Source organism: Sminthopsis crassicaudata, chromosome 5 (genome assembly GCF_048593235.1).
Source record: "Sminthopsis crassicaudata isolate SCR6 chromosome 5, ASM4859323v1, whole genome shotgun sequence".
NCBI lineage: Eukaryota > Metazoa > Chordata > Mammalia > Dasyuromorphia > Dasyuridae > Sminthopsis > Sminthopsis crassicaudata.
Genome location: NC_133621.1, coordinates 275,381,107 through 275,403,928, shown reverse-complemented (window position 1 = coordinate 275,403,928; position 22,822 = coordinate 275,381,107). Strand labels below are relative to the sequence as shown.

The 22,822-nt window shown below is 37.7% G+C and overlaps 1 long non-coding RNA gene across 1 annotated transcript in view; it reads right to left on the bottom strand.

Annotated features, from left to right (window-relative positions):
• Positions 1-13,982: 13,982 nt before the first annotated feature.
• LOC141543070 (uncharacterized) overlaps positions 13,983-22,822 on the bottom strand; it is a 51,480-nt gene continuing 42,640 nt past the window's right edge. The window contains exon 3 of the long non-coding RNA XR_012482320.1: positions 13,983-14,724. This is a non-coding gene — a long non-coding RNA (uncharacterized LOC141543070). The remainder of the gene's footprint in view (positions 14,725-22,822) is intronic.

Below are 22,822 nucleotides of genomic sequence, written 5' to 3'. Positions count from 1 at the left end.
TTTATACCATTTCTCATAGGAAAAGGACAGTTAGTAATATACCGTTATAATTAACCGGCATCTACTGTTCTTCCCACTGCTTTTTGCAACCTCCAATAATTGTTATTCTTTAAAGTACTATAGTATCAACGAGACAGAGAGAGAGAGAGAGAGAGAGAGAAAGAGAGAGAGAGAGAGAGAGAGAGAGAGAGAGAGAGAGATCATAATTTCCAGTATTATTATAACTTTCTTTAGTTCTCTAATTTAACATAATACATCATGGTAAATATATCCATCCAATTCTATGTTTTGGTTCAATTTTGCATGTATGATTAAAAGTGATAAAGTGCTTTAAAGTATACAATGTATTTTAGATACATGATCCAATCTACTTCTCATAACAGTCCTGTGAAGTAGACATTGTTCTTTTTGGAATCTGTAATCTTGCCTTTGGTCACATAACCAGCAATTGATAGATGTAAAGGGCTGAAACTCTGAGTTGATGCACTGAGGTTGGACAACCGAGAACTAAAGGCTAATTACTGATTGGACAATACTCTATTAGCATATACTTGGAAAATGGCCCTTCCCACTATTTTGTGCTGGTTCAATCTTTTGGTGTATATAGAGAATTGTGGGAAGGATTAGGGGGTGGAGTAAGACAAGCCAGAGTCACTTTGGCCATAGAAGAGGAGAAGGAAGGTTGTGGAGGTCCATTCCCTTCACTTCTACCCCTAAAGACCAAGGACTTTTGCTTATTCTGACTCCGGCTGATTCTAAGGTATCCAGGAGCTAACTCGGTCATCACATTTGGTGCCCAACATGTGGACCAAGGACCCTAATTTCACTGAAGAAGTCCCCCCGGTGACCAGGAAATAGGGTGAGAATGTTAATAGACAAACAGGGAACTTACTTTGTTAAGGGCTAATTCAGTAACTCTCATTTTCTAGCTGAAATGGGACAGATATTAGGAAAAGATTCTCTCCCACCCCTCACACCCAACCCCAACTCCACCTCAAAGGAGATCTACAGGAAGCATACTCAGATTGATAAAGAGACAGGGTTTAATTATGATTTGGGAGCAGATTGATGGACTCATGGATACATTAGAACTACATCCCTTTGGTTTTTCAAGGAAGAAGATATAGGGGCAGATAATTGGAAACTAGTAGATCAACTATGTGAATATTATAATACTAATGATCCTGATTCAATTTCCAAAGACACATTCAATATATACAATGTAATACAATTGGCCTTAAAGAATCCTGCAAGTTATAGAAAAAAGAAAAATTTTAAGAACAGCCAGATGAGGAAGTGTGAGGAAAAAGAGGAAGGCAAAGAACAGACTAAGGGTGATATCAAGGGCATGATGATTCTCGTTCTCACAAGGCAGCTTCAACTCTGCCTATGGAAAAGGTTCTTGACATGCTCCCATCAACTCTACCTTCCAGGATGGAGGGAAGAGGAAGAGTGGGAGGGGCAGTGATACCACCAGCACCTCTCCCCCCAGCAATCACCCCCTCCTATGACTAGATTGCAAAAGGCACAGAAGAAAGGCAGGATTTAGCTGCTTTGAAAATAGGAATGTATCCTGTGATTCAACATTTAACTCTTCAGGTCAAGAAAGTAAGAGATTTACTCCTTTTTATATATAAATCCTCAAAGACCTAAAAAAGGCTTGCTCTCTTTATAGGGTTATATCAGATTATGTTAAGATATTACTACATAATTTGGCTTATGAAGTCTTAACCCCTAGTGACTGGAAATCTATAGCAAGGTCACACTTAGAACCTGGACAAAACTTATTGTGGCTCTCTGAATATAGTGAGCTCTCTAGGATACAAGCCCAACAAAATAGTCATAGTGGAGTTAATCCTCCAATCACCTATGACCAACTAACAGGTGTAGGTTCTTATGCAGATATTTCAGTATAGATTAATTACCCCATAGCAGCATATGAGCAAATTGCTGCTGCTGCTATCAAAGCATGGGCTTTTCTTCCCAGTAAAAACAACAAGGGAGAGACCTTCACAAAAATTGCACAAGGACCAAATGAACCCTTTGCTGATTTTGTGGGATGTTTGCAGACAACTGTCATATGAACTAAATAGTATTCAAAGGCAGATAGCCTTCTAACCAAATTAGCCAATACTCCTTTATTTCAGGAATCCCAAGAATCTCATTCTAAATATCATCAGGCTGCCCGAGCTTTAGGTTTACAATTTGGAATAACAAGAGAAGAAGCTAGGAGTATAATAAAAGTCTGACAGCTTGCCTTCCTTTCCATGCTCCTACACTCCCTCCAGGGAAGAACCCTCATGGTTTGAGACCTAATGAAATTTGGCAAATGGATGTGACCCATTATAAATCTTTTGGTCGTCTGTCTTTTATCCATGTTGTGGTAGACACTTTTTCAGGATTCACTTTTGTAATACCAGCAGCAAAAGAGACAGCCCGAGTGGTCACTGAATTCCTTATACAAGCATTTGCAATTATGGCTGTGCCATAAGCAATAAAAACAGATAATGGACCTGCTTATAGTTTTAAACATTTTGCACACTTTTGTGCATAGTCTAAGATTATACACACCACTGGCATACCCTTTAATCCTCAAGGACAGGCAATAGTAGAGAGAAGAAACAGAGACATTAAGATGCTCCTCCAAAAACAAAAGAAAGGGGGAGCCATGGGTAACCCTCGAGAACTTCTAAATCTAGCTCTTTATACTATTAACTTCTTGATTTTTGACAAAGATGCACTGACTCCGGCAGACAGGCTTTATAACCCACCAGAAGGGCAGTGTCCAATGCGAGCAGCTTCACTCTCTTTAAATAATTGCCAGGTGATGTGGAGAGACCCAGAAAGTAGTGAATAGAAGGGACCAGATAGGTTAACTGCTTGGGGGAGAGGATTTGCTTGTATCTCTACAGATGGAGAAGGAATCAGATGGGTGCCAACGAGCCGTATTCATCTTGTCCATCGGAGAGAGACGGAGCAGACCCTTGAAACGAAGAAGATCGAAGAAACATCGGGTGGTTCCATTGCTGATTGTGCCCACCACTGAAAGAACCTGGCAGCTATGGCATTTGACTCATGGACATCAAAAAATTGTTGGACTTGAAAACCCTCAGGAATCATTGGAATCCCTGAGATGTGAAACAATGGACAATAGATTGGTTTTGGACTATCTCTGAAGTCCTGAGAAGACATATGTATGACTGTTATTTACATACCTTTCTTCTAGGAAGTCTGGAAATTTTTTACAACACCATGTTGATTCATATTGCTTGTTATATCACTACTTGTATGTACAATTCATATTTGTTACATCACATTGAGCTTGCACTGGCTGTGGGGAGAGTCATCACTGCTAACTTGTGCTTTATTGCAATGTGCTTGTGTAATATCTCCCATGCTGATGGGTTTGTGCATACCTGTTATAGTAAGACTCTTCAGCCCAGAAATCCACTAACAATCCCCACTTCCCTTTGGTGTTTTTTTACCTCCCTTCCTGAGAAGTCAGGGATGGTGTGACCACCTGTGTTCTAAAACAAAAGAAGCAGGAGATGTAAAAAGCTGAAAGTCTGAGTCGATGCACTGAGGTCAGACAACCAAGCACTTAAAGCTAATTACCATTGAACAATACTCTATTAGCATATGGTTGGAAAATGGCCCTTCCCACTATTCTGTGCTGGTTCAATCTTTTGGTATGTACATAGAATTGTGGGAAGGATTAGGGGGTGGAGTAAGGCAAGCCAGAGTCACTGTGGTGCTACACGAGAAGAGGGAAGGTCATGGCAATCCCTCATCCATCCACTTCACTTCTACCCCTAAAGACCAAGAATAAAGATCAAGGACTTTTGCTTATCTTGACTCCAGCTAATTCTAAGGTATCCTGGGTCCTAACTCGGTCTTCACAGAAAGAAGCAGTATTTGAATCCATATCTTCTCAACTTCAAGTTCCAAACTATATCCATTACAGAACATTACATATGTCTATAGTGTCTGGAACATAGTAGGTGCTTAAGAAATGCTTATTGTGAATATAAACCACCGTAATAGATTCTGACAATAACAAAAGGCTGGGATAAGGTGTTGTCCCTGACCGAAGAACTTCCTTGTAGGAAAATATTATTTACCCAAAAATAACTATATATCTATTTTTAAATGTTTTAAGTACAAAAAGATATAAACCAAAACTAAGTTGATGTATATGAGAGGAATGTTTTTTACTCAATGAGGAAAATAGGGAGGCTTTATGGAAGAGATCAACTGTTAATCAACTCTTAACTATTCTGGAAATCAATTTACAAGCTAAACCCAAAGGGTTATAAAACTGTGCATCCCCTTTGATCCACCAATATCACTGCTAAGTGTGTAACCCAAAGACACTTATTTGTACAAAAATATTTATTGCAGCTCTTTTTTGTGGTGACCAAGAATCCGAGATCAAGGGGATGCCTACCAGTCAGGGAATGGTTAAACAAACTCTGGTATACGAATGCAATGGAATATTATTGTTCTATAAGAAAGGATGAGCAGGCTGATTTCAGAAAGACCTGGAGAGACTTGCATGAACCGATGCAGAGTGAAGTGAGCATAATTAGGAGAACATGGACATAGTAACAGCAATAATAAATGATGAACTTAGCTAGTGAATGACTTAGCTAGTCCCAACAATGCAATGATTCAAGACAATTTCAAATGACTTTTGATGAAGCATACTATCTGCCTCCAGAGAAAGAACTGATGCTGTCTGAATGCAGGCATTCTTTTTGTTGTTGTTGAGTCTTCTTGTACAAAATGACTAATATGGAAATGCATGGTTATACATGATTGCACATGTATAACCTATTTATCAGGTTGCTTATTGTCTCAGGAAAGGGAAAGGGGAGGAAGGGAGAAAGAATTTGGAACTCAACATTTTTAAAAAATGTTTTAACATGTAATTGGGAAAAATAAAATATATACTTTTTTATTTTTTTAAATTGTTCTCTCCCCATTCTTGTTCTACCACCATTATTAGCCTCTTTCCTCATCTTTCCCATATCGACCTATTCTATTCTCAATGAGATTAGCTTCAACATTTGTACTCTTCTAGAGCTCCTGTCCTTGGATTTAGGAACTTAAACATATATAATTGAGATTCCTTCAAATATCCTAACTTCCTACTTCATCAGTCTACTCCTGCTTCTCTACTTTGTATGAGTTCTATATAGAGATGATTACTTACACCCTTGAGCTTGCCATCACTCATAAGTGTTCTATTTTCATGATCAAGAACTCTGAAATCTCTTTATCTCATCAGAATATCCTATCATTCCATCTCTTTCTATTCCATACTCCACCCAAACCTATTCTTCAGCTTCATGTGACCTCCAATCTCTCCACACCTCAGATTTTCCCAGGCCATCACCCCTGCTCTAAATAGACTCTCCTCCCTTCCTAATCTCGATGCCTTAATGAACACATAAATTTTGTGTTATCTTCTCTTCTCCAACAACTTTTTCCCTAGTCTGATGAATACTCATACCTTGTCAGACCTCACACATTCATGATAACTGTTTCCTACAGATTTATCTACTCTTAACTGCCCTCTTTTTCCATTTTTATTTATTTGAACTTACTGAATTAAAAAACCTTTATAACATAACATAATAAAAAATGATTAAACATGAAACTGCATGTTTATTATATACAACTTGCTATTTCTTTTACAAAATTATGAAGTTATCATGTAAATTTCTTTTTTTCCCTTTTCTTCTCCCCACTGTCCTAGAGATAGTTACCCTTAGTCACAAATATATACATATATAAATATATTTCCTTAATTGATTTTCTGTCTCATTCACCACAAAAATTGTTTTAAACTTTCCCTTCTGTCCTCAAGCCTCCCACAGCAGCCCCTCTACCCACCCTCAAAGCTGAGATCCTTGCTTCATATTTTATGTAGAAAATTAAGACCATCTGCCATGGACTATTTCTTCCCCCATCTCTAAATATTAACCCTTGTCATCATCCATTACTATTTCAAGAGCCGCTCATCTTCTGAACTTCCCTGTTACTGTTTAGTCCTATCCTAATAGTCACCCAGATTTAGAATATCAACACCATCCTCAACTTCTCACTCTTATTCATCTCCTATGTTCTATCTGTTGCCAAATTTTATTTCTCTACCCACATTGTCTCTCTAAGAGATCATCTCTAAAAGATCATATAGAGAATAATATATATTGAGCTAGAGTCAAAAGATTCCCAGAAGGAAGTTATCTTCTTTTAATTGATATCAGCCTAATTCCTTGCTGCTGGGGGAAAAGATCAAGGGATCATATCAAATTAAAATGCCAATTCCTTTCACCCTGGAATTCTCTGCCTCTTCGTCTCTTACCCCTGAGAGACCTGGTTTCCCTTGGGATGTGGCTAATTCAAATGAAAGCCTTTCCTCATGTTCCCAGCTGCTAGTGCCTTCTCCTCCAAGGATATCTTGCTTCTGTTACATATATCCCTTGTTGTAAAGTAAATCAATGGTATCAAATTCAAGTAGAAATTGATCACTGCAAGCTGCATATTGACTCAGAATATCATAAATTAACATTGTGGGGATTGTGGGCAGATAAGTGACCCAATGGACAGAGTACTGAGCCTGGAATGCATCTTCCTGAGCTTAAATCTGACCTCAGACACTTACTAGATGGGTGACGCTGGACAAATCACCTAACCCTTTTTGCCTCAGTTTCCTCATCTACGAAATGAGCTGGAGAAGAAAATGGCAAACCAGTCTAGTATCTTTGCCAAGAAAACCCCAGATGGGATCACTATGAATCTGACACGACTGAACAAATGTTGGATTATATTTTATTTTTAAAATATTTCCAAATTAAATTTTAATCTGATTTGGACATTTGGAATTTTTGCTAGTCACTTGGGACTGCAGTCATGTGTTCAACACCTCTGAGTAAACTCCATGAGAGTAAAAACTGTTCAATTTCTGTCTTCATATTCCCAGCACTTAACATAGTGCCTGGCATGTAGTAAGCATTTAATAAATGTTTATTGATCAATCAGTTCCATAGAATGACTGACTCAAAAGCTGGGACTAAAAGGGACCTAGAGTTCCCCCAGTCCAGCCTCCCTTTTTGATGGTAATGGGGTGTTTTATTAGATTGGAAATTGATATGAGGTAAAGTAGTAGCTATCATCTCTGAATTAAATGGTAACCCAATTATAGTTTGCATTTTCTGCTTTGCAAGATTCTGTCTTATTCTTTTACTTGTATAGAGCTTGTGTGGGTGTCACTGTCTCTGTGATATATTAAATGCACCACCTCTTTTCTACTAATTGTACCCTAAATGTAGATTAGAGAGAAAGAGGTGGTACCTGGAAAAAGACAAAATATGTGGCCAGTATATCACATCTTTCTATTAAGATTCAAGACAAAACATCCCAGTATCTCCTGCAAGGATCAGGACTGAGTTAGAAAAAAGGCAGAGAGAGGGGACTTGGAACTTGGCTAGGGGCTTTCTATTTAGAACATCAAAGATTTGGATGGCTGTTAGAAAAGTTAGAAGGAGTTCCTCCAATGCCTGTTAAAAGTATATTATTTTTTTAAGTATATTATATATTCTGCTTTCATAGCCACCATAATTAACGTTGTGTGAGAGTTTAATTTTAAAATGGACTCAAGAGATTGTTGCTGGGAATGTTAACCTCAGAGGCATTTCATAAGCTAGCAATTACTGAAATTGGAGCTGTCTACTGGGGCTGATTTCTGCTCTGTCTAAAAGTATATAGTAATTTCAATGTGGCAGGGGGGGGTTAGAATTTTAGAGCTGGAAAGGACCTTCCAACTCATCAATCAATCAGCATTTATTAAGCCCCTTTTCTGTGCCAATCCCTGCACTAAGCATTAAAGATACAGAGATGAAAAGGAGGTGGTCACTACCCTCAAGGAGCATGTTGTTTGTCTTTTGTTTTCAAAGATCAATGACATCATGGGTGATGTCTTGACTTGTGCATGAATTGGGTTTAAGTAAGGAAAGTCATCAACCTCACTATCTCTTCCTGAAGCACAGAAGACCAGAGGCAAGACAAAAGTCAAGATGACTGACAATGGCCCCAGATGCCATGGATGACCTTGGTATCTTTGATGTCTGATCAAGTTCCAAGCACTCCACAGTGTCCACTTCTGTCCTTCATGGGCATGGGAATAAATTCTACCCATTCCACCAGGAAAGTCTTTACATGCTTGTGGTAGACACCCCCATAACTCACCTAGCTCGTGCTTGTCGAATCATCTGGTTCTGATTCAAAATGGCAGAGACAGGATTAGAACCCAAATCCCTTCTATAGATCACACCAGTCTTGTTTGGTCCTCAGTTTCCTCATCTATAAAATGAGCTAGAGAAAGAAATAGCAAAGCAGTCTCGTATTTTTGTCAAGAAAACCCCAGATGAGGGAGGGGAATGTAAATTGTTAGCACTAATATCTGTCTGCCCAGGTTGCATGTACCTTCGGATTCTAATGTTTATTGTGCAACAAGAAAATGATATTCACACACATGTATTGTACTTAGACTATATTGTAACACATGTAAAATGTATGGTATTGCCTGTCGTCGGGGGGAGGGAATAAGGGAGGGGGGGTAATTTGGAAAAATGAATACAAGGGATAATATTATAAAATATATATATATATATAATAAAAAAAATTAAAAAAAAAAAAAAAAAAAAGAAAACCCCAGATGGGATCACTAAGAATTAGATATGACTGATCAAATGTAGGATTTTTCAATGGGAAGACATTGAAGCTTTGCCCAAGCAAATCACAACTAATCATTGATTCTCCTACCTCCAGTCTCACTCCTTCCAAGATTAGGAGGGAAACAAATTTCGAGAGATCACAACTCAAGTCTTAATATCCCAGGAAGCTCCAAATACCCTTTCCTTTTCATTCAAGATGTGTTTATCACAGGTGGGAGAGCAGACCCAGAACTAAGCCAGGGTGCTCACCAAAACAAAGGGGTGGCTGGCTGTTACTAATAGGAAACAGACTGGCCATTAACAGGTTGCCTCCAATTTCTCTCCCACTTTCTCCTATTTCCCTTTAGCCTGATTAAAAAAAAAAAAAATCACACATAGGTGCTAATGGGAGTTCAGAGTTCACAAAGTGCAAAAGAATTGATTGAGAAAGCAAACAGTTTTCCAGGCCTAAGTTTTTAGTGTAAGGATGTGGAAAAACCCAGAAATTGAGAAGAGGGAGGGGAGGGGAGGAGAAAAGGAAGAAGCCGCTTGAGAGGTTAATTTTCCAAATCAGTACCGCAGATTCCACTATGAACCCTGCCTTCCCTTTTAGGGACAACATAAACTGTGAGAGGCCAGAATACTGGAGAAGATGGAAAGAGAGACAGAAACAGGAGAGGAAAAGTGGGAGGGGGGAGAAGGAAAGAGAGAGAGAAAGAGAGGGGAGGAAGGTGGAGGAGGAAGAAGAGGAGGGGAGGAAAAGGGAGAGGGAGAGAGGAAGAGGAATAAAGGGAAAGTGAAAGAGAAGAATGGGGAGAGGGAGAAAAAAGGAAGAAGGAGAAGAAAGGGGAAGGGGACATGAGGATGTAAAGGGAGAGAAAGGGGGAAAGGGATGGGTGGATAAAAGGAAAGGAGAAGAAAAGACTGAAGCTGAGAGAGACAGAGAGCCAGTGAGAAGAGAGGAGAGACCTAAGAAGTAGCAAGTACCAAAAAGTAGCTAGAAAGAAAAAGAAGGAAATCTGCCCCTAGATTTGTGGGAAAAGAAGAAACAACTTTTTGTTGCATCAAACTAGAGCTACTGTCCTGGGCAGGTCAGTCGTATAAGCAGAGTACATAATGCACAACTCTAGAAGTCCAAAAGTCTGGCTCTGATGGTCTGTAGTTTTATAGTCTTGAACAAGTTCCTTAATTACTCTAAGCTTTCATTTGGAACAGGTTGACCCTAAGGTGCCTTCCAGCTTGAAGAGACTATGATTTTCCTGATTCCATTGAACCTTGGTGGAAGAAAAGAAGAAAGGATTAATTCATGTAGTTGAACAACGGGTCGAATTGTTTTGTTTTTTAATTTTTTTTTTTGAGATCTATGTACTCACAAAACCATGTGTGTAAGGGAGGAATGGAACATATTGTCTCCATTTAGTCACTACTTTCCTTGAAATACATTAGGTCCCCTTGAATTCTATACAGGTTAAATGGGAGCGATTGTCTACTTAAATTGTCTAGCAATTATTCTGAGTCACAGATTTGCTAAACCTACTTTATCTGACTCGGAGTTAGAATGAGGAGTCTATGTTTTGCTAAAGGCAAAAAAATAACAAGTGGATACTTTAGAAATGAGAAGAAAATCTGAATTTTGCAAAAGGCTTATGCAACAACAGTAAAATCCAGATGAAAACCATCTCATGAATGGTAAATAGTGTGGGAATCATAAGATTACTCCTCTAAAGCTGGAAGGGAATTTAAAGGTTATCTGCATTAATCCCCTCATTTTTACAGAAGAGGAAACTGAAACTGAGAACAGAGATGCTGCTTCAGGTTTCAAAGCCTAAAAAAAGTGCAGACTTGCCACATATACATATTAAAGGCAGGGATACTGCTAAGATGGAGGACAATGGCTTTCCCCCACAAGAGAGAATTTTGTTTCTGCCAATTATTCCCTTATATCAAGTCAAATCCATGAGTTAGTAAGGACCTACTATGTGCTAGCCAGTGTGTGCTAAAAATACTGGCAATATGGAGACTGAAAAAGGGTCTCTGCTGTCAGAGTTCACAGTCTATAGGAAGAGACATCATGTAAATAATATCTGTTGTTATTCAGTCATTTCAATCATGTCTGGGCATATGTGGGTTTTTCCTGGCAAAGATACTGGTATGTTTTGACATTTCTTTCTCTAACTCAATTTATAAATGAGTAAACTGGGGCCAAACAGGGTTAAGTGGGTCACACAGCTAGAAAGTATCTGAGTTCAGATTTGAACTCAGAAAGATGAATCCTCCCTCTAGCCTTAGTCTGGCACTTTAGTCACTACACCTACCTGTGTGATAGCATAAATTTCTCTTGATTGAGGGATATAATACATCTAAGAGGTTCTACCACAGGACAGCTGGAAAGGCCTGTAAGAGCTAAGAGTATACCAACTGGTTGAATAATAAAAGTACATTTATTAGTAGAAGTTCATCAATCAAGTTAGTCAAAGAGCATTTATTAATATATTTATTATGTGTCCTACAATTATTAAGTACTTGGAAGAGGTAGGGAAACAAGCATTTATTAAGCATCTTCTATGTACCAGGTACTATTTGAAGAACTTTAAAAATATTATCTCCTTTGATTCTCACAATGAAGACTTGCCCACAATGAGAAGTATCTGAATTTAAATTCAGGTCTTCCTGACCTTAGACTTAGCACTCTGTCTACTGTGTCATCTCTGTATGAGCTGCTACTCACAAATCTCCAATTTATCCTACATATATTTTTTGGCGTACAGTGATTTACAAGTTATCTAATAGACTATCAGCTCCTTGAAAGCAGGGGCTGATTTTTATTGCTGTTATTTGGTTGGTTGGTGATTTTTTTGGTGAGGAGGGATTGCTTTTTTTTATATTCTCAGTACTCAGCACAGTGTCTGAGTAAGTAGGTGCTTAATAAATGACAATCAATTAACTTATTAGAGATAATCACAGGAGAACACATATTAAGGAAGAGTTTCCTGGAGAGGAAATTTTAGCAGGGATTTAAAGTCGGAGAATTCTGACTTTAAGGCAAAGGGGAAGAGGGAGAGAATTCCAGACATAAAATTGAGCTCTATTCTAACATGAGCTATTCTTCTGAATCAGTATAAACTGATGGAGCTGCTTTTTTGGTTTGGGGGGTGGGGAGGGGGGCCAACATGGGATTTAGAAGAGGGCCTCCAGGTGTGAGGTCTTTAGGTACAATAGTAGATCTTTAAATTTATTTTAGGCAGATAGAGGCAAATAATATAGCTAACATACAACCCTCCACAGAGAGTCTATTTTTACTCCACTTTCCAACAACCTATTATTCTAAGAGAATTAAAATAATTCTACAGTTCTAAAAGAATGTCAGACTGTTTGGTTTTCTCCATAGAATGTTGTGAGTTGAGTGAAGAAGAGACCAGGAATAGAGGCATGAAGGAAAAATGTTATTTTGGATTTTTGCATTTGGCAAAAATTCTCTATTTAAATGGAAAGTATTTATTCTGAAAACTGGAGGTTTTCTGGTCCACCACATACATAAGGCCTAATAAGTGATCATTCTTCTGTGATGGCATGTCTACTCGCAGGAATGATGTTTCTGTTTCTTTAGTGGAAACTCTTAGAATATTGTTTTGCAGGAAAAAGTCCCTTGCCTTTTTCACACAGCTTTAAAAAAAAAAAAAAAAAAAAAAAAAAAGATGCAAAGTTGGATAGTCCTTGAGGAAAAATCTGATTGAGGAAGCTCACAGGTGATACAGATTTCCATATTGTCAGCCTGCCTCTTCCCACCAGTTAAAAAATAAATTTTCTAAATTTCAGGAGGCCCTTTTATACTTCTGGAATGGATGGTGTCTTTGATTATATAATTGAAGATAAAATATGAGTTGAGGGCACCTTATCTTATGTTATTAATCCATCAGTCTCTTGTTTGCATTAGTCTACTGAAGGAAGCTCAGTATATCTATTTAGCTGTTAATTGGTCTTCACCAAGTCTCCTTCAGTCTCATGTATGTCCCATCCAATCCCACAGACTCGTATCTAAAGATGGAAGGAATCTTAGAAAACACTAACCCCCCCCACCTTTTTTTTTTTTTTACAGATGAGGAAACTTATCTAACTTACCCCAACTCTTAAAAATAGTAATTAGCACTGTCATGATCTGAATCCAGATCCAAAGGTCAGAGCAACAAATTCAAGGTTATTTAAATATAACCATGGGAGCTCAGCAGTATTCAAATCTTAAGGTCATAATAAATTTCCCCATCTATATCCATGCAACTGGATTCAGACTCTTTCTGTAAACCCTTGTTAAAAAAAAAAAAAAAAAAAGTATAGATTTTATCTCTAAGTATTATAACCCTCTGCCCTTCTCCCCTCCAAAAAAACAAAACAACAACAAAAAAAAAAACCCTTCTGACCTTTGGAAAGGGGTCACTTAATTAATCTCAAATAATTTGGGAGAAGAAAGTAGCCCCAGGAACCCTATAGCTACTCTGAAGATTGACATAGAGATTCCTTGCAAATAGGAATCTTAGGCAGAGTTTTTCGCCATATCCTCACCAAATAAACCACTCCTAGAAAACCAGGGGCTAATGAAGCAATTTCTTCCAGTTCTCAAAAGACTTGGCTTGGCTCTGCTATCTCTAAAGTCTACAGGAACTGCTGTTTTAAGAGAATTATGTCTATGTTGAGATTCAGACAGGAGGAGGGTCTCCCAATCTCACCTAAGAGACCTTCTTAGGAATTTTAGGTGGCTCTAAAATAATGTTTCCCCTAACTTTGGGATTCCAGTGACAAGGAGCATAAGGTTCAGATCTGACGAGATGAGATCTCAGATTTTAACATCAGTGATTCTTAATGTGAGATTCACAGATCCACAAGAGGTCAACTAATAGAGCTTAAGATTTCTGTCAATTAAAATGGGGGGGGGGGGGAAGGAATTGCATCTAATTGAAACAGCATTTCCTTCAGTTTTTTAATTCTGAGAAAGGGTCCATAGACTTCACCAGATTGTCAAAAACATCCATGATACAAAATAAATAAAAATTTAAAAATTGTTTTAAAGGTTAAGAATGCCTGTTTTAGGGAGGGGAGATAGGAGGGGAAGCCTGGCTACTTTTCCTTGGAAATGAAATGCCATAACCCAGCCAATAAGTTTATGAAAAACACTTCATTTTCAGAGATTCTACTCCTTTTTCCCCTCCCCCAGCTAATTAGTCCATAAAACAAGAAAGCGAGCATGTGACTGAGGTTTTGTGTATTTTACATTAGGATCCGTAGGTGGGTACATGAGTAATTTGCCGTTTGGATGGGAGACCAGCTGCTGCTTGGTGATTAAAACAATACTCATCCTAACAGTCCATTAGAAGAAAGCAATAACTGTCCCACAAGCTTGTTTCTTTGCCCTAAAGAGCTTTGAGAAGTGTCCAATAACGGGTGGATTTCACCATTGGTGACAGCTCAGCACCGAGGGTGTAAAAAACGGAATGGGGATAGCTGCTTGAAAGCAGGTCTGTATCCTCTCCATCCAGCACCAGGGCCTCCATAAAGAAGTCCTTTCATTGGGGGCTTCAGACCAGTTTTGTCAATATTACCTTTTATAGCTTGTCCCCATTTAGTGCTACAAGGCAATGAGTAAATAAAAGGGGTTGGGGAGTAGGGGGAGGAGAGAAGGATGGTGAAAGGAAATACAGAGGCTCCTTTGAGTTTCCTGCTGTTTACCAATCATCCCACTGAGTGTTCTTTGGATTTGCACAACTGAGCTGCATATGATTTTATTGGGCACATTTTCCATCGCCTGCTTTCCAAACAGGTCATACCAAAAATGTAGCTAAACAAGTCCGGCCGTGATGGTAGTGGTGGCGGTTGACATCCCATGCAATGGAAAGAGTTAAGACAAATAACTGCTATCCCTGAGCCTGGCCAAAGGAAGAAGGCTTCTCGGTATTTCCAAAGACATTGATTGGGTCTAAGCAGGTCTTCCATTTTTAAGTCTTGAATCAGCTCCCTAGAATGTAAAAGAATGTTTGTGAGTGTCTCAAGTCGGCAATGCAGAACCCAGATGGGTTTAGCCACCTGTCCATGTTCATAGCCTCCCTACTCTTCTGAGTGAGGAAGTACCAGGAGTCAATGAATGCAGTGCATTTGGATGATGGATTTCTTGTTTCTCACTCACTTGGACTCTTAGCCAGAAAGCAATCTCTCAATAAGAATAGCATTATAGTCAGTCTGTTTTCTTCCTCCTTCCTCCGCTTCCCCCACCATGTCTGTGCTCATTTCTGGGAAGAACAAGGAAATATATAAGATGAGATGTGATCACTGATAATGATAAATGACTTAGAAAGGTGTGTGCAGTTGTTTTTTTTTTTTTCATATATAATTTATTTTATCTTTCTAGAGGAAGCTTTATCTCTAGAATCCATGTTCTCAGGTTCCAGGGGGAAATTTTGTCACCAGTTGTTTTATTCCTCCTCCCTTGCAGCCTCTTCCTCATTGATAAGTTATTCCCATAACTTCCATTTAGAAGAAAAGCTCACATCACTCATGCTTCTTCACTCTGAGGATTTCACCATCATCCCCATTCTGTGCTCTCCTCTTCCACTCTCTTTCCTTGCGTTGTTTTCTTGAACACTATTTGAAGGAAAGAATTATCTTTTTGCTTGGATGGGTTTGGCCAGTGCTTTGCACCTGGAATATATGTGCTTAATAAATATTTATTTACTTCCCTCTCACCCTAGAGCTAAGCTATCTTGAATGGTGACTTTGTACAGATTTACTTAGGCTACTATATCTAGTCAGTCCTAGACTAGACTGTCCTTCTTGTCATGTCCAATTACATACCCAGGACACCTAGACATTTGCTCAAGTGATCAAAGAATGTCTAAAGCAAGACAACTGCTTTGAAAAGTTTTATGCTGCCTGTCAATGCTGAAAAATTACCCATGCATATATCTTGTAAATAAAAAGCTATAATTTTAAAAAATGGATCTGTGATGAAGAGAGACATCTGCACCCAGGGAGAGAACTAAGGGAACTGAATAGTGGATCACAACATAGCATTTTCACTCTTTTTGTTGTTGTTTGCTTGCATTTTGTTTTTTCTCATTTTTTTCCTTTTTTGATCTGATTTTTCTTGTATAGCATGGTAATTATGGAAATATGTATAGAAGAATTGCACATGTTTAATATACATTGCATTACCTGTAGGGGAGGAGTTGGGGGGAAAGGAGAAAAAAAATTTGAAACACAAGGTTCTGCAAAGGTTAATGTTGAAAATTATCTATACATATGTTTTGAAAATAAAAAGCAAAACAAGACAGATCAAGAAAGGGGAAAAATGTTTTATGCTGAATTTATTTAAAAAAAAAAAAAGAAAGAAAGAAAGAAAGAAAAGCAAACTCTGTACTATAGAGATTTCTACTTTTGTAAACAATTCTCTCCATTTCTTTAATTTACATGCAAATGGTCATTTTATTTGGTCGTTGTTAAAGTCATAATAAAAACAAATTTAAGTGAAAAAAAGTCTTGTTCAGACTATGCTGTATCATTAGTAGAAGAAACTCAAGAATTCTTTAGCTATATCAATATAGGCTCAGAGAGGGAGATCAGAAGAGGGGGAGATAGGGTATCTCTGTGTGTAACATATACATATATGACATGCATGACATCATACATATTTAATATATGTGGGTACCTACGCATATACACAATATATACCCATGACCCTGCCTTCTGCTGCAGGTTTTTCTTAATGTCTTTCATTTCTAATGACTTTACCTCAAACACTGCCTTCCATCTACTTTGCATAAATCCTTTATGGATATAGTTATTTTCATATTTTCTGTCACCATTAAAGTATGAGATCCTTGAAAGGAAGGACCAAGTTTTTGCCTTTCTTTGTATCCCCAATGACACATTGTAAATAATAAATGCATTATTTGTTGACTGGCTTTCAGATGTATCATTTCCACTTCTGATGATGAATCTATCTGATATAGCTAATCAGGCCTTTGGATGATGGATATACAGATCTTTACTAGTCTCAAAATTGTAATTCTTACAACTTGGTGGGATCTACCATAGTATATATTCCATGCGTGAGCCCAAGGTCACTAGCACATTATGATATGGCATCAGAATAAGTCTTCAAAATTATAATTCAGTAGATTCTTAATCTTCTGCAAGAGTTCTTAATCTTTTTTTAATCCTTTGGTAATCTAATGAAACCTGTAACCATTTTCTCAGAATCTTATTTTTTTTTAATTCATAAATTAAAGTTCATATGATGACAAAGGAAAGCAATTATATTGAAATACAATTATCAAAATTTAGTTTAAAAAAATCATATATGCTAGGTTAAGAACCCATGATCTCATCTATGGGAGTATTCCTTCCCCTGTTGTTGATTGAAACCCTGGGAAAAGGACAGGCATCATTCCCTAAATAAACTTGTATTTACTAGATTCAAGGAAAATTAAAGAAACTGTATTATAGAGAAAAAATTTATCTGGAGAAAGTTAGCTACTTTATTACTTTTTTTTTAAATCAATAAATACTTTAAATCAATGACAGTTAATTTTTGCAAAGGATCTGTAGAGCCAGACTGTTGCTATGTCTAAGCTTTGCCTTCTTGGTGTTCAAAAATATCTTAAATGAAGGGGGAATGGGAGGGTGGGGACAGAGACATAAAATGAATTCTTTTTGCATTCTTGAAATTTTAACAAGAATTTGAATGCTTTAACGCTAGCACCATTCAAATAAATGTCTAAGAGCTCCAACTGAACCAGGAAACAATTATAAGCATGCATCTTCTGTCCCTCCCTTGACATTGGCCCCTTCTATCTATGTAAACACATACTAAAGTCTACTCGGTCATAAAAAAAGCTTTGTCCTGACTCTTTTCTCCTATCCAGCTACCATCACATTTCTCTACTTCTTTTTATGGGTAAATTTCTTGAAAAAGTTATCTACACTTAATGCCCTTACTTCTTTATCACATTATCCCTAGGTCATTGCAATCTATTTTCTATTTCTACTATTCTACTAGAATGCCTCAATTATTTCTTGCCAATTGGTTATTAATTAACCATTCTAAGAATTTCTTTTGGGTCCCTATCTTTGATTTCTCTGGGGCATCTGGTGACCAGTTCCTTCTTCTACAGAACTTGCTTTTCACTTGGCTTCAGAAGTTACTTCCCTCTCCTTTTTTTCCAATTTGTCTTTGTCTCCTGTGAAATTTTATTAATTGCTCTCTGACTCGTTAAGATGGCAGTTCTTCAGGATTCAGTTCTTGTCCCTTTCTCCCTCTCTTTTCCTTTGGTAATATCATTCATTTCTAGCACTTTAGATTTTATCTCTACATAGATGATACCTGAATCAATATCTTTCATGCTATTTTGTGTCCTAAGGACCAAATCTATCTCCTCACATTCATCTAGGACGTGAGCTAAAAGCCTCCTAATTTCTGTAGAGTTCAAGTAATTGACCTAAGATCACACAGGTAGTAAGCTTCATAAATGGATTTATGATAGTCAGTCAATAAAGAAACATTTATTAAGCACTTATTATATGTCAGGCACTGTGTTAAGCATTGGAAATACAAAGAAAGGCAAAAAAAAAAAAAAAGTCCCTGTTCTCAAAGAGGGCTTAATCTAATGGGGGAGACTACATGCAAACAAGCTACATACAAGACAAATGGAAAACAGTTAAAAGAAAATCACTAGAATTGGGGAAAAAATTTTATAGAAGGTAAAATTTTAGCTAGAACATGAAGGAGGCCAGGAGGCCCAGATGAGGATGTTTTAAACCAAAGCTATATGAAATTTGAATTTATTATATTTCTCCCCTAAACCTACTGCTCCTTCTTCTGATTCTGAAATTTCTGTTCCTATGACCAATATTCATCCAGTTTTCCATATAGTAAAACTTGAGTTTATTTAGGAATCTTCTACCTTTTTTCTTTTTTCCTTTCTTTTGCAAACTTACTATTGACTAGTCCATTTCTATTACTGTGGTCCACATATTTGCACACTATATTGTACTGTACTTTTATTTGATTATCCCCCTGTGCCTCATCTTTGCACATCTATTGGATTTTTATCTATCCTACAAATCTACCTCACATATCATCTTCTCCAGGAAGTCTTTCCTGGTCTTCACAGTCAATAATGACTTTGCTTTGAACATCACATATTATTTTGTTTGTACTTCTCTAAACCATATCAGGGATTTTCTACTTTAATCATTTATGTGTTTGTGACAACCCCTTATTATACTGGAGCCAAAGACCAAAAGCTATATTTTTACATTTTTAAATATGACATCATTTTAAAATGTAAAAATCATTCTTAGCTTTCTGGCTGCTCACAAACAGATGGGAGGCCAATTTGGCCCAGTGAACAAAGTTTTCTGATTCCTGCCCTAAAGGATAGAATTTTATCATATAAATTTTATATCTACCAAGAAAGAATAAAGGATTCACTTTATTATTTAATTAAATTGAAGAAAAACAGTAATTACTCATGGAAGGAAGACTGATTTTTCATTAAGGACCTTAATTCAAATCCTGAATATGGATTTAGAAGAAGTCATTTAATTTAAGGGGATTAAGGAGATTAAACTTCACTGAAAGATCCCTTTCTACTTATCTGATCAATTAAACAATAAATATATATTAAGTGTCTACTATGTGCCAGGCACTGTGAACTCTAAATCTTAACCTATGAAGGAAAGGGAAAAAAGACTGGAATTATTGTTATTTGGCCTTTATTTTCAAAGATGGGTTGACTCATGCACATGAATTAGATTTGAATGAGGCAGAAGTGCACAAAGTCATCCACCTCATTATCTCTTTCAAAGTCACTGAAATCCAATGATAAGCCAAGAGTCAAGATGAACTGAGATGGCCTGGGATGCAGTGGATGACCTTGGAGTCTTCAATGTCTGATCAATCGCTCCCCAACGGCTACTTCAGCTATCAAATGTTCTCAACCTCTCATTCCACTGGGATACGTCTTCACATTTACCAGCAGATTTGGGACCTTCAGTTACCTTCAACCTGGAGCTTCTATTCTAATGGGACCATCTAGAATGGCAGAGCCAATATTAGAATTTAAATCTCTAATATCCCAAATCTCTTCCCCTCATACAATAATGCTTCCAACTTTCCTGGTCTGGATTTGAAGCTATCCTGTTGGTTATTCTCAACCTGGTTTAACATGTTTGCCAAGTTTTACCAAGGTGGACACCAAAGGTGGATGGGCAGCCCTAAAAAGGGCTCAGTAAGCCCTCACAGCAGATATGCTGTTCCTCCATGAATACCCCATAGACCCTGGGAGGAATTGTGGACTTGCTGAAGAACCAAGTGTTTTATCTTAAATTCAGTTCTCATTTCTTCAATAAGAAAGATCATAATACAATTTTAGTTCTCAGGGAATGCTAAAACCCTTCCTAAGCCTTTAAAGGTAATTTGCTCCTTCTTTGTATCTAACTAGAGAATTGTTATCTGAGACTCTTGGAGGCCACCCAGCAAAGGATGCAAAGCCAACAATGACATCAGATGACTTGGATTCCCAAGCTGCTTTTACTCATCCACCCTTGGGCCCTGGAGTATCTCCCACTCCCTTTTGGGCCTCATTGGTCCTCCCACCCTCAAGAACACAGATAGGAGGAGAGCCAATGTTCTTGGGCTAGGCAGGAGGAAACTGGGAGGGAAGTAAGGAAGGATCTCAGTCATATTTTAAATCCAGAGGAAAAGAAGCAGCGCTCATTTCTCTACTGCCTTAAGGCCTGTTATGAGCCATATTATGAGTTATATATTATCACCATTTTATAAATGGGGAAATTGAGGCCCCCCAAAGTTCAAGTGATTTGTCTTGTCATATATAAAGTAAAAATAATTAAATAATCCCTATTCCCAAGGAGCTTAGATGACTTCTAGAATCCCAACCAAGTTAATACCGTAGTAAGTCAGTTCCTTGTACTAGAAAATATTCTAATAATATAATAATTGGGGGAAGGAGAAGGTCCACCATATGGAATTCAGAGGAAGGAAACTTAAATCAATATGCATCTATTTGAGCAGTGCCAGGCATTGTGCTAAGCGATTTACGATTATACTTATTTCATTTGATACTCTCAGTAGCTTTGTGAGAAACATATTATTCTATCACCATTTTAGAGAGAAAACAAAGTGAGGGCAGAGATTAAGCAATTTTTTCAAGGTCATGTAATTAAGTGGTGTCTGAGGCTAGCTTTGAACTCAGGTCTTTCTGACTCCAGATCACAGCTCTATGCATTCCTTTACTCAACTGCCCTCCATAAATACAGGTTATAGAGAGGAAGGGGGAGTTCAAAAAAGGTCTTCTGAGAATATCAGATTTAGACTGTCTTAAAAAAAAAAATAGGGAAGTTAGAAGGAAGAAGCATTCCAGGAAGAGAGTGAGATGAATACCAGTGTAGGGGTCAATTGGAAGGCAATAATTCTGTCACTTATAGGCTTAAACAATTGGTCAACACCACAAACTCTCAGCGTATCCAAGGTTGCACATTTATACTGTTAGAGGAAGTTTCCTATATCTATGAAATCTGGTGCGGGGAGGAAGAGTGGAGGGGAAAAATACTTGAATTTTAAGATCCCATTGGTCTCTTTCCACCCTCCGCAAAGTATTAGCTCAGTTACTAATGGAACTTAGTTAGCAATAATGTCACACTGGTCATGTCCTTCTTCCTTTATTTCCTCACTAGACCCCAGAACTACTGAGAAAAGTTGCTTCTGGAAAACCAATAGAATTTTGGTACAAAGAGTAAACCCAAAGCACAATGGTTGCAACCAGTGGAGTGTGAAATGAAGGCAGCAACAATCAAGAAAGTTGCCTTATCAGACAATTACTTCAATTTCAATTTAGAGGAGCTGAGTATTCTCATTAGAAGGTAAGAGGAAGACCTGAAGATAACTGTATCATCAGAACACATTATCATCACCATCATCATCACTTCATTATCATCTTCATTACACCATATTTATATTGCATATAATTCTTGAAGAAATCATCCTGCAAGACCAGCACCTATATGGACATTTGTCTTAATTTGAATTATCTTGTTCCAAAATCCAAAAGCTTTCATTCCATCCCCAAATGGGCCTTTTCCTGTACTTATAAGCATGATCAGTCTAGACCTATCTCAGATAGTCAGTTATGCACCCTTTGGATACTCTTTGAGTTATTATATTGGTCTTCATTATGTTTCAATAAAGCAGAGAACCTATCTTCATTCTACAATTAGAAAATCAGAGGAATAGAGATTAAATGATAAGCATAAGATCCATTCTTCCTTGGCTTACGACAACTAGAATCACAGAAATTGGGAAGAAATCGGGAGGCAAAAATTTGTCTGGACATGGGAGCAGAAATTAAGGCCCTAAAACATGTCATATCAAACTAAGGAAACAATCAGAAATAAGGATCAATTTACTAGACCTAAGTTACAAATGCAGAGATATAACAATGAGGTATGTAGAAAGTCTAGAAGAAGGAGTGTGGAAAAATAGAAAGATTTGGATTTGGAGTCAGATGACCTGGGATTAATCCTGACTCTTATCACTTAGTCCTGTCACAACCTCCTGAATAAAAGTCACATAACTTCATCTATAAAATAATGGAACTGGACTTGGATGGAGTCACTTCAATCATGTCCAACTCTCCACGACTCCATTTGGGGCTTCCTTGGCAAAGATTCTGGAATGAGCTGCCATTTCTTTCTCTAGCTCATTTTACAGATGAGGAAACTGAGGCAAACAAAGGTAAATGACTTGCCCAGAAACAACCAGTAAGTATATGAGGCCAGATTTGAACTCATAAAGTGGAATCATCCTGATAGCTGGCCTTTAAAAGCTCTTCTGTGAATCTGTGACATACAGGAAATAGAAATTTTGGGATGTCAAACTGAAAAACTATAGGCTGCAATAAAGGAGTCAGAATTGGGAATATAGGTGCAATTCCCAAGCTAGGCAGACCACCAGTATTGCTTAAGAGTCTTAACTATCCGGTAATATCTTCCTCTCCACTTGACCTTGGCTCACAAGATAATCCCGAGAAACCCAGCTT